At 37.5% G+C, this 10085-nt stretch overlaps 1 pseudogene; it reads right to left on the bottom strand.

Moving 5' to 3' along the window:
- Nucleotides 1-855: 855 nt before the first annotated feature.
- LOC139961809 (ribosome biogenesis protein NSA2 homolog) lies at nucleotides 856-7322 on the bottom strand (annotated as a pseudogene).
- Between the last annotated feature and the right edge of the window lie 2763 nt (nucleotides 7323-10085).

Below are 10085 nucleotides of genomic sequence, written 5' to 3'. Positions count from 1 at the left end.
AGGCAGCAAAAATCCTTATGTCCGTACCACTAAAGGGCGGATTTTCAAATGAGCATTATATATCAACAGCTGCCATGGCACAGCGGTTGTGCTCTCTACCTGAAGAGCGAGGTGTACTTTGGCTCCTGGGTTCGATCCCCGGTGACGGCAGTTTGCATTTGCCGCCCTCTCATACGGCTTCTTGCTTTTAAATATTAGAAACGAGCATTGTATATCAACAGCTGCCGTGGTGCAGTGCTCTGTACCCGAAGAGCGAGAAGTATTTTCGCTCCTGGGATTCATCAAAGCTTCTCTCCTTGAGATACTATGTGAACGTTTCCAGTTTGACCTCTGGTGACCGACTATGACCTTTGATGCCAGCCAATCACTATAGCAGCCGCTAGCTCACTATGTTGCATGTACATGCCAAGTTTGATGTCCATCAAACTTCGTAATATTGAGTTATTGTTTTACAAGGTTTTCAGTTTTACCTCTGACGACCTCAAATGACCTTTGACATCCTTGAAAACCAGTACGGATCGTCAAGCTACCACACCAAGTTTTGAACAAGTTTCCTGCAACTTCCACTTCTTGAGATATAATGTGAATGTTTCGGGGACCTTGATCCAAGCTGATTTCAAATTTCCCTGCATTAGTTATAATCAGTTACAGTGGGATGCGCACAACAGCAGCCAAAAATTAGTCATGTGACAGGTGCAGGAAAGAAAAAATAGCTCACCGGATAAAACACCCTACGGCTAGTCATGAAGCTTGATCCTCTCATAAATACATACTACGATGAAAACAGCAATTGTACACATTCAGAAAACACCAGACGACAATGACAGGTACATGTTTACTTGCATCTTTTAATAAGGTCAGTCTCTCCATGACTGCTTTAATAGAAGCAACAAAGAAATATAAAATTTGATTTCATTTGTTGACATTGTACTATGAATATTCAAATACCATATGTTAACCAGACAATTCCTGCAAACTTCAACTCTGGCCTCTTTTCGTAACCTTTGACCTTCTACTTCCATGTATAGGGCTTGTTCTTGACGGTTGACATGCTCAAATACAAAAGTAACCACTCAATGTTCCTTTTAAATGCCCTTTTGGTTCCTGACTGCATCTCAATGGATGTTTAATTAATTGGGCTTTGTGCATGAAACCCATCACTTTGTAGTGAAGTCTTATTACTGCTCTAATTTTTCTAAAGAACAGTCACTTTCATCAACCCCTTAAAAGTTACTCAAAAAAGGATAAAAAACATGAGACCCTTACATACAGTTTAACATATGGGATGCTGAGCTTCCTCATGTGTCATGGTTCCAACAGCTTTTCTAGTAGTGACCAGTTTTTGCAATTTTAACTTCTACAGTAACCAGTTCACTGAGATATCAGCAAGGGCTTGGCATCGCCCTTGCACAGTCTGCCCAGTTAGTAGAACTTAAAATAACCCCGCTACTACTACTTAAAACTTTGTTCTATAGACAACAACATGATGAGGAACACAATATCCGAAGGTCAAAGCTTTTGTTCATTCGTGGTTGTGAAATAAAGCAAGGGAGAGTCAATAAGAAACCATGAAAGAGTTCAATGACAGTTTTACTGAGAGTCCTTGTATTCTTTGACTCCTCCGGTCCTATTGCAAGTCTTCTACTGTGTGTCTTCCATCAAACCAGTAGCACAGCATTAATACAGCCATCATTCTCAGGATTATTTGTGACTTGTGCAAATTTACCTGCCAAGGAAAAGACAAAAACTATGACTCATTGTTGTTGTGTTGGAAAATTGTCATCCCAATACCAGGTACCTCCATGAACTAAAGACCCCGAGTACCAACAAGAGTACCATCATGGTGAGAGTACTCATTTATACGATCTGAGTACCCTAGAACCAGTATCACAGAAATTGTAATCCCAATACCAGGTACCAGGCATCTCAGAATGGATGATGTCATCAGGACATTTCAGCTGGACATGCCTTTGTTTTTCTTTATCATTTTTCAATCATTTATCCACACAGGAAGAGAATATGAGACTACAGAAAGGATACGTTTTGATGACTGATATTCTAAGAACTGTACAGAAAACTTTCGCATCTAAGCAAACTTTCCAAAAATATCAGGTTTTAAGGTTAAGTAAGGTTAAGTTTTAAAGAAAAGCTTCCAAAAATCATTTGCCTACAGTACATTATATCACTGAAACCTTACTGTATGGAGTAAGTTGAAGGTTTAGCCAGTCAAATTGGTTACATTCAATTAAGTTATTAAACCATTTCTCAAGTTAGGAATAATATAATATTGAGATGGGGTTTTCGACTAGCAGTGTAGGATATATTATTTCTCTTCAATTAGATTTCACATTGTTTGTCACCAGCAAGTCCTGTAAAGGTAGTGGATGAGTCTTATTATTATCATTTTAGGTTTACAGTCTTGTATAGGGCCAAGGCCTTTTCACACGACATTTACAACTTAACCCTGGTCATTGGTAACTTGTCACACCTACACACCAAAGTGTGCACTATTCAAACCATCTCTCCTGCGGCACCACAGTGCACCACAACCATGTGTCCCCAGGGGTCTTCCCATAGGGTGCAGCCACAAACCGAGACACGCAACTATATTTACAAGTTACCTCGCAAGTCCCCATTTATACACCTGGGTGAAGTGAGGCAATGGAGATAAATTGCCTTGCCCAAGGACACAAAGCAATGATTTTGCCAGTGCTCGAAACTGTAATCCTTAGATCACAAGTCCACTGCCTTAACCACTTGACAAGTATGATATACATACCCCATATAACTTTTCCAGACTGTGTGACCACACCTAATTCACTTACATTTACCTGTAAATTGGAAAGGAAGCACAAGGGTGATTTTAAGCAGAAATATCATAGTCCAAGAAAAAAATTATTGCTATAATAAACATTTCTTCAGCTATTCCAGTATACATGCTATTAACCTTTAAGTTATTATAAATCTTTGGTATGCCCCTTTGAAACTAAATTGATGGTGGTGACATTTCCCCATTGCATGCCCAAACTGTAATGTCAAGCTATCTTCTTAAAGGAAGCTTATAGTGGCAGTTTATTGGGTATATGGAAAAGATCCATATATTTTTTCATCGCAACAGTCCTAGTTCCGTAGTACTATCGTGACAAACCCTCAACATTGTACCATGGAATCTGTAGAAGAAGAAGCATTTTGCATATTTCCACAAAATGGCCCATTACGGCCCACGGGTGACCTTTGACCCCACATTTGGGACCATGTCTGATGGCCCTATACCCAATTGTCCTTGTGTCCAAGTTTCATGAAATTCCATCAAATACTGTGTGAGTGGGAGCGGTTTCACCAATTGTTGATGGATAGAGTGATAGACGCCGCACTGTACCAATAGCTCACACCAGCATGCTGGTATGAGCTAAAAATGATATGACCGGAAGGACTGGATCCCATTTTTTCTAAAAAAAATCCTTTAATACAAATTCTCTAAACTTAACTGCAAAAAAAGTTCTCTATGTAAAAGTAAACCAGCATTGTCAACTTTTTTGATGCCATTAAAATATAATGTTTTCCCATTGAAATTTGTGTTGCACCTTAGCAACTGACATTATGTTCCGTGTACTTAACCAGCAACTGTACTTGTTCAACCTTAGATGTTTCTAAAAATGTAAACATAGTATAGAAATACAGCCTGGACAGACACACAGCAGTGTTTGCTAATGGGTCCAACCTATTCAAAGTTAGTTTCATGCCTTAAAGGCATTGAATACTCCCCCCAAACCGTGTGTCACACTCTGAAAAAGTTAACTTTCCTTAAACTTTCTGTTGCTTGCAAATGACGTTTTATTCTTGTCGCTACAAAATGCAGACAGTAATGAAACGTAATAACTTGTTGTCTTTTATCTAGACCTGAGCTGTCCACGCTGCTATGTACACTGTGTTGTGGGTATTGACCGTAGCTGTATGTACTGACTGTACACTAGTGTCTAATTACCGATGATAGCAGGCTGTGTGTGTATTTTCTGGGATCGATGGTGGTGTCTAACACTTCTGTTACACCTCATTCGAAACTAGGTCAGATTACCAGCATGAGACATTTCTTTGTGTGCGAGTCTTCACACCCTTTAATTCATCCTTTAACCTTGCCGAATGAAATTGATCCAAAGATCAATCCACGGCGGCTGAGGTGAGTTACCTGAGTGTGCTGTACAGTCACAACTAACGTATTCAAAAATTAATGTCGTGTGCAATGAACCATGTTTGACCTTTCCAAGGCCACATGCTACCGCAGCATAAACTAATCTTAAACATGCACATTTTCACAGAATGACTAAACTTGTTCGAAAAACCATAGTTTTAATGAGAGGGCACATTTGTATCCGAGTGTTTTGAAGAACAGTCTTACCTCGATAACTGTACCCTTTGTTATAACTCCTAAAGATGTGTACGTCGGTGAGCTTGGATTCTTTTTAACACCGATCAGAGGCAGAAAAAATGTAGCTTTTAGTTCTGGGTGAGTTACGTGTGCATTCTTGAATCTTAGTGCCTGGAAAAAGGAAAACATAAATTTATTTATATTTAATATCTTGAAAGCTGAATCCCAGAAGCCTTGTTTGAGAATGAGACTATTCATACATGAGCTCTTGATCACGATTAAATTAGTAGCATTAGTCACTGTAAAACGTTTAAACACAATAGACTGCAAACTTCAATACATGTTAATGTTCCTGGAGACGACACCAGTTTATCTGGTAAAAGAAAGAATAGTTACCTTCAAAATCCATCCCTTGGATTTGAAATCAACTCATCATTAATCTAAACAAGTTGAGACTTTAGTGCTGCTGGTGTAACTTTTTCTAAGAATGGTGCACTAAGCATACATGTATATCACACACAGCCAATCAAATCTTATTAACTGTCTTCCAAGGTTGACCACTTATGCCACCCAAATAGTCCAGATTGGCATTACAAGTTAGAACATGAGTCAGTCAAGTGAGACAGATCTACTTTACATAAAATCAACACTGTATTTAGTCGACGAGCACTGTTTGCCATCTTCTTAAAGGGCAATTAGCCTCTGAAGAAGATCCTGCTAGGAACCTGTAACTTGGACATATGCCTGAAAATGTGTGCAGTTATACTCCTTGTGTGGCAACACAAAGAACTAGCCGGTGGTTTATAATGTAGCTAGCTAACACAAAATGTCCCTGATCAACTGTAGCACACCTACTAGCCGGGTGTATATCATGTAGCTAGCTAACATACAATGTCCCTGATCAACTGTAGCACACCTACCATTGGGCGAATGAATCTCTCATACTTGGGCGGCTTTCTGGTAAACCCTTCACCAACATAACAGACCTTGGTTACCATTCGTTTCCATTGCTTTGCTGTAAAATAAGAAAACATCACAGAATCGTAATAACATCCCACATATACCAACAAAAAATAATCAATCATATTGAATAAGCCCTTGCTAAAACATCTTCTGAAATCTTATAACATACCAGTAAGGGAAGATTTTCATTGACCTTCCTTTATCTGCTAAAGGAAGGTTATGAAGCTTCCAACAGTTTCTTATTATTTGTCTATGTCTGTAAAACATCAACAGTGTAGACCTTCTGTTATTTCTTATTATATTGCCAATGTGCTCTTGGGACTAAGACTTTATGTTAATTCAATTCAGTCATTCAAATCTCCTCCCTTGTGGAAACAAACTATTCATGTAACAGAGTATAATATGCTGTGAAATATGGGTAAATTTCTATATAACAAGTGTAAACATATGTAACATATTAATACACAATACCCTTATTATTTTATAGTCCGAGGAATCTCATTCCTTTGTGATCTCAAGCATTAAGCACATCATTGATCCAGTGTTGCATTTATATGCTAATGGCTATGTGAAATTGGGCAATTTGCTATACGAGTGCAAACATGTGTTTGACAGTTTTTTACACTTAACCTTAGCGTGTTTTGTACTGGCCAAAGTTCAGAACCATTAAAACTTCTGCACAGACTTAAAAGTACTCAATTATTCTCTGCTATCACTAACATGGATCATCAACATAGGATTGATACTCACCTCTCCTTTTTCCAGTTTTAAGGACTTTGAAAACTTCATTTTCTGACACCCCTCTGACCTTTGGAATTGGAACATTCCACTTGCCAGCCTTCTCTTTCCTCTTCTGTTTGATCATGTTAGAGAGGACCTTGGCTCGGCTCTGGCCCTCTTTGTCCAAGAGATAAGCTGGCACAGCTCCCTCTGTAATTCATCATTGTCCTTCTTCTTAGTTTTGCGCTCCTCGTGCATCTTGATGCCGCGAAGGGAGATAGTAGTGTGTACTGTGACACACAATAGAGATAATAGTAGTGTGTACTGTGACTCACAATAGGGATAGTAGTGTGTGCTGTACTGTGACTAACAATGGAGATTGTAGTGTGTACTGGTGTCAGGACATTACTTCACATGAGGAAACTAAACAGCAAAAAGTTGGAATAGAGTATAGGTAGTTGTTCCCTTTTACCTTCTTGGGGTAACTTACAAAACCATCCCTTTGAAATAATCATTTTTTTGTGGTAATATACCAAACAGTCCCTTTAAAATAATCATTCCTTGGTCTAACTTACGTTTTCTTCATCTGTATCTTCTCAGCATGACGTTGCTTGTGGTACAGTTTGGCCCTGAAAGACGACAAAATGGTAATGCAATCATGGATGCCTTTGTAAAGCGGTTCATCAAAGACAGATTAATCTTTGATGCATAGTTCTCAATCCCTATTAAAGCCTTGATTGCAGATGTAACAATTAGAAGCAAACGCCATTCAGTTACCTTACTGGACTGACTCGCTTACATTTCAAATTATACATTTTTTCCAGGCACATTGTTACTATTCAAACAGAGCTATACATTTTTCAAACTCCATGAAATCATCCATAACTCCCTATTGCTGAATCAATAGATGTTGGTTTGGAGCCAAAATTCCATTACTTGAGTTTCATATAATTACTATGATTAATTAAACAATCTCAACTAAGTATTCAGAAATTTCTCTATTTTATTTATTCAGTGAATTATCGACCGCATACCAAAGAAAACGGAACTGCATACAACAGTTAGTATATACAAGTGAACAAGTTGAGATATTGTTATATAATATATTATATTGTTATATTGATATATTGTTATAAATTTACTTGATTCCAGTCAGCATCCTGGCTTTATGTGATCTCTTGTGAGGCTCCCTTGCTTCCCTCTTTCGTCTAAGGAGTAGAAAAAGAAAATTATTGACACATTGGAGAGGCAACTGATATTGCAAAGTTCTACTTCAGTGAGAGAAAGGTGTGTGCGTGTTTACATACTGTATTCATGATCTATAAAGTATATCACAACATCCAATACATACAGTGATTTGAGGCTGAGTGAATTGAAACAACAGGAAAGGTCTTTCATGCTGCTGAGTTCATCCACAGACCTATTTGATCCTGTTGAGAAAAGTGTCTTTCCTTTCATCTCTACAGTGTGAAATACTGTAGTATTATGGTTGCAAGATATGATAACATATCCATGATTTAACTTAAACACCCATTTAATTAAGTTATATGAGGCTGACAACGTCGGCAAATCAAAAAGTTTCCCAAGTTGAGGGTCTTTATGATCTATAGGATTTGAAAGTTTCCCAGGCTGACCAGTGGTCTTTATCCATATAAGTTGATATCTGTATTATGCTGTCAATCAATCTTCTAGACTAATCAAAACATTTCTTGTGTAAAGTAGTTCACAAAGTTCTGCAATGTCTAATATTTTGGAACAAGCATAAATTTACTAATGAACAGTGCTGGGAACAAAATGGGAAAATGCTTCATAAATCCTTAATGCAACATAAATGCACTTTTGTGTAGAATTGCAGTTTTGTGTACAAATCTTTGTATTTTCAGTGCTTCAATGGAAGTTACACACAGGGTTCATTGCAGTTTCTGACCCCTGGTTTGCGAGACTTTGGCAGAATGACGACTTCTCTTGCAATAGTTTCTGCCATTTGATAAATGCAACTTTACGACAGGGTGATTTTTGAAGGACAGCAAGAGGATATAGATGATTGACAGCCAAAATGAGTTAAAGATTTATTTTCAGGAAGGATCACCTTCAGCATTACTTGTATATTGACTTCTAAAATTACTGACATTTTACTGCATGTTTAAAATTGTAACATCAATTCTGGTTAACTTTCTTATCAAATATTACTACTCCTTGTTTCGTGTTGGTCAATGGGTTTAAATAGACAAAGAACACAGACCACAGTATGAACGTAATATTTGTCCCCTCCCGATTACAGGTTCGAGCCCTGGCCAGATCATTACGTAATGATCTGGCCAGGGCTCGAACCTGTAATCGGGAGGGGACAAATATTACGTTCATACTGTGGTCTGTGTTCTTTGTCTATTTAAACCCATTGACCAACACGAAACAAGGAGTAGTAATATTTGATAAGAAAGTTAACCAGAATTGATGTTTCAATTTTAAACATGCAGTAAAATGTCAGTAATTTTAGAAGTCAATATACAAGTAATGCTGAAGGTGATCCTTCCTGTAAATGAATCTTTAACTCATTTTGGCTGTCAATCATCTATATCCTCTTGTTGTCCTTCAAAAACCACCCTGTCGTAAAGTTGCATTTATCAAATGGCAGAAACTATTGCAAGAGAAGTCGTCATTCTGCCAAAGTCTCGCAAACCAGGGGTCAGAAACTGCAATGAACCCTGTGTGTAACTTCCATTGAAGCACTGAAAATACAAAGATTTGTACACAAAACTGCAATTCTACACAAAAGTGCATTTATGTTGCATTAAGGATTTATGAAGCATTTTCCCATTTTGTTCCCAGCACTGTTCATTAGTAAATTTATGCTTGTTCCAAAATATTAGACATTGCAGAACTTTGTGAACTACTTTACACAAGAAATGTTTTGATTAGTCTAGAAGATTGATTGACAGCATAATAGAGACATCAACTCCTATGGATAAAGACCACTGGTCAGCCTGGGAAACTTTCAAATCCTATAGATCATAAAAACCCTCAACTTGGGAAACTTTTTGATTTGCCGACCTTGTCAGCCTCATGTAACTTAATTAAATGGATGTTTAAGTTAAATCATGGATATGTTATCATATCTTGCAACCATAATACTACAGTATTCTACACTGTAGAGATGAAAGGAAAGACACTTTTCTCAACAGGATAAAATAGGTCTGTGGATGAACTCAGCAGCATGAAAGACCTTTCCTGTTGTTTCAATTCTCTCAGCCTCAAATCACTGTATGTATTGGATGTTGTGATATACTTTATAGATCATGAATAAAGTATGTAAACACGCACACACCTTTCTCTCACTGAAGTAGAACTTTGCAATATCAATTACCTCTCCAATGTGTCAATATTTTTCTTTTTCTACTCCTTAGACGAAAGAGGGAAGCAAGGGAGCCTCACAAGAGATCACATAAAGCCAGGATGCTGACTGGAATCAAGTAAATTTATAACAATATATCAATATACCAATATAATATATTATATAACAATATCTCAACTTGTTCACTTGTATATACTAACTGTTGTACGCAGTTCCGTTTTCTTTGGTATGCGGTTGATAATTCACTGAATAAATAAAATAGAGAAATTTCTGAGTACTTAGTTGAGATTGTTTAATTAATCATAGTAATTACAAGAAACCCAAGTAATGGAATTTTGGCTCCAAACCAACATCTATTGATTCAGCAATAGGGAGTTATGGATGATTTCATGGAGTTTGAAAAATGTATAGCTCTGTTGGAATAGTTACAATGTGCCTGGAAAAAATGTATAATTTGAAATGTAAGCGAGTCAGTCCAGTAAGGTAACTGAATGGCGTTTGCTTCTAATTGTTACATCTGCAATCAAGGCTTTAATAGGGATTGAGAACTATGCATCAAAGATTAATCTGTCTTTGATAAACCGCTTTACAAAGGCATCCATGATTGCATTACCATTTTGTCGTCTTTCAGGGCCAAACTGTACCACAAGCAACGTCATGCTGAGAAGATACAGATGAAGAAAA

Source organism: Apostichopus japonicus, chromosome 1 (genome assembly GCF_037975245.1).
Source record: "Apostichopus japonicus isolate 1M-3 chromosome 1, ASM3797524v1, whole genome shotgun sequence".
NCBI lineage: Eukaryota > Metazoa > Echinodermata > Holothuroidea > Aspidochirotida > Stichopodidae > Apostichopus > Apostichopus japonicus.
Note: the sequence above shows the minus strand (reverse complement) of the source record. Positions and strands in the feature narration are given on the sequence as shown.